The sequence below is a fragment of the Elephantulus edwardii genome, unplaced genomic scaffold (genome assembly GCF_000299155.1).
Source record: "Elephantulus edwardii isolate Elephantulus edwardi_28Jun2011 unplaced genomic scaffold, EleEdw1.0 scaffold00276, whole genome shotgun sequence".
Lineage (NCBI taxonomy): Eukaryota > Metazoa > Chordata > Mammalia > Macroscelidea > Macroscelididae > Elephantulus > Elephantulus edwardii.
The window spans coordinates 2,970,762-2,973,787 of record NW_006400026.1 but is presented as its reverse complement, the minus strand read 5'-3'; the positions used below and the strand labels follow the sequence as shown (position 1 = coordinate 2,973,787).

General features: G+C 40.0%; 1 pseudogene; it reads right to left on the bottom strand.

Moving 5' to 3' along the window:
• Positions 1-2,629: 2,629 nt before the first annotated feature.
• Positions 2,630-3,026, bottom strand: part of LOC102849450 — a 7,522-nt pseudogene continuing 7,125 nt past the window's right edge.

The following is a 3,026-nucleotide window of genomic DNA, read 5'->3' as shown; positions in this document are numbered from 1 at the left end:
GAGAAGCCCCACACCCCAGCACTGAGTTGGCAAAGATTCAACTCTTCAAAATCTAAGAAATTGTGATCCAATCCTTAGAAATCTCTGAATCCCCAGCCTCAACTATTGAGACCCCAGATATTATGACCTTTCTTTTGAGATTGAGGCTTCTCTGTTTTCCCTGTTCTTTGTCTCTTCAGCTTCTGCTTCCCGCTTCTTTGATCTCTGGAAGCTGTCAGCCAAGTCTTGCTGTGGCAAATGTAATAAAATTCTGTAGCACTGCTGATCAGTGCCTAGAAACATCTCACTCCAAAGTAAGCCTCATCCTGAAGGCACTCAGCTCCCTTACTCCATGAGTTAACAAGCTTAATTAACTCTACTGACAAGTTTCTGTAAACATTCCACTTTGCCAAGAAGTCTTCTGCTTGAAATCATTCTGGTGCTGTGGGTAGACTTCTGCACCTGTACTGTTCTCTGCTACTGATTCTTGCTGCTGATGCTATCAGTTATGCAACAATTCTCATCCCTTCCTTTTGAGCCCTCACAATAACTACCTTTGATAGCCAAATTCCACCAACAGTCTCTTCCAGGTAATTGAGGCTTTCCCTTTTGTTGTTATTGTTGTCATGTGCTGTCGAGTCACTTGTAATTCATAGTGAACCTATGTACAACAGCCCTAAATTCTGCTCTGTCCTGTGCCAATCTCACTGTCTCTGACACACCCATCCTGATTATCCTAATCACCCAATCAATCCATCTCCTAGAGGGCCTTCCCCTCCTGAGCCTGCCCTCTACCTTCCCAAGTATGATGTCTTCTCCAAAGACCAACCTCTCCTTACAACATGACAAAAGTATGTCAGACTAAGCCTCAGAATCCTTGCCTCCAAAGAGCAGCCTGGTTTAACCCTCTACAGGATGAATCCTTTTGTTTTCTTAGCAGTCCATGGTACCCTCTGTACTCTTCTCCAACACTAAAGCTCAAAGGCATCAATTCTCCTTCTATCCTCCCTAGTCATTGTCCAACTCTCTGATGCATAACAAGTGATTGCAAAGACCATGGCTTGTATCAGACGTACCTTAGTCTCCAGAGAGACACCATTGCTCTTGAGTACTTTAGAGAGGTCCCTAACAGCAGATTTTCCCATGCTTTTCCTTTCAGCATTTTATAACTCTTCCAGCATCTATCCATTATCTGATTCCAAGACCACTTACCCAATTAAAGCAGCACCCCATTTTCAGTGTCAAATTGTATTTTAGTAATCTAGTACTGTTACTGTTTTAGGCACCATTATAGTGATCCTATAAGTAAAAGATCTGAAGCTTGTCCTATCCTGCACAATCCGTACTATCACTGATATGCTTAATCCATTGTTACAGTCCCTATGTCATTCCAAATTTTTTTAGGGCTTTCTGCTTTTTCATTGACCCTCTACCTTTCCTAACATGATGCCTTTTTCCAAGGACTGGCTTCCTCCTGAAAACATGTCCAACATTGTGAGATAAAGTTTCACCATCCTTGCCTCTGAGGATCATCCAGCAGCACTTCCTCCAAGACAGATTTGTTTGTTCTTTTGATATAAGATATTCTGTATTCTTCTTCAATACCACAACTCAAATGCAACAATTCTTCTGTCTTGTACTTATTAAATGTCCAACTTTCAGATTCATAGCAAGTAACTAAAGAGAACATGGCTTGGACCAAATTCATCTTACTGTTCAAACTGACATCATTGCTCTTTAGAATTTTTGAGTGGTCCTTGATAGCACATTTCCCCAATGTCATACATCTTTTGATTTCTTGTCTATTGTTACCATGAGTGTTGACTCTGGATCCAAGTAAAATAAGATAGTTTCCAATGGAACAATGTAAATTTTTTTTTCATCTTTCATGATGTTGCCTGATGGTCCAATGAAATGGATTTTTGTTTAATCCATATTGAAGGCTGCAATCTTTGATCTTTTTCAACAAGTGCTTCTATTCTCTTCACTTACTGCAAGCAAGATTGTGTCATTTGCATAATTTAAGTTGTTGATGAGTCTTCTGTTCTTGATGTCATATTTTTCTTTACATAAGCAAGCTTCTCCAATAATTTGATTAGCATACAGATTGAATAGATGTGGAGAAAGGATACAACCCTGATGCACATCTATCTTGATTCTAAACTGTACATTTTTCTCCTGTTTGGACAATAGCTTTCTGGTTTAGCTGTTTAGGACAATTAAGCGTTCTGGGATTCACATTCTTCTCAGTGTTAGACATAATTTGTTGCAATCCACATAGTCAAATACATTTATTTTAAAATGTTCCAAAATTTTTGTTGATAGTATCTGGGTGGGGGCAATCAACATCCAATTAATACAAGCCCAAAAAGAAAAAAAATGACACAACAATGATAAAGAAGGAGGAAGCAGTGTAATGTTTCTCTGAATCCTCATAATAATAAACATGACCTATGACATATTTATAGCATATTGTGCCCTGTAGCATATTTGTGTATCTAAATGAAGCTCAGGGATTTAAAAACACACACTGGAAATAAGCTTAATTCAAAGTGTTCTTGGGTACAAGAAACACTTGACTAATAGGCAGGGTTGGTGTCTATATTAAACAGAACTTTCTGCCCCTGGCAACAGAATCGTCTTCAATCGCTCATTCATTTTCTTTGAAGGGTTTGCTTTTCTGAATCAACCACACTTCATAATTTCTATTGTTGTTGTTGTTGTTGTTGTTATGTGCAGTCGAGTCGCTTGCAACTCATAGCGACCCTATGTACAACAGCCCTAAGCCCTACTCTATCCTGTGCCAATCTCACTGCCTCTGAAACATCTATCCCAATTACCCCGGTCACTGAATCAATCCACCTCATAGAGGGTCTTCCCCTCCTGCGCTGTCCCTCCATTCTGCCCAGCATGATTTCCCTCTCCAAAGACCTGTCTCTCCTTACAACATGTCCAAAGTATGTCAGGCGAAGCCCCAGAATCCTTGCCTCCAAGGAGCAAGCCTAGTTTAACCCTCTCTAGGATGAATCTGTTTGTTTTCTTGGCAG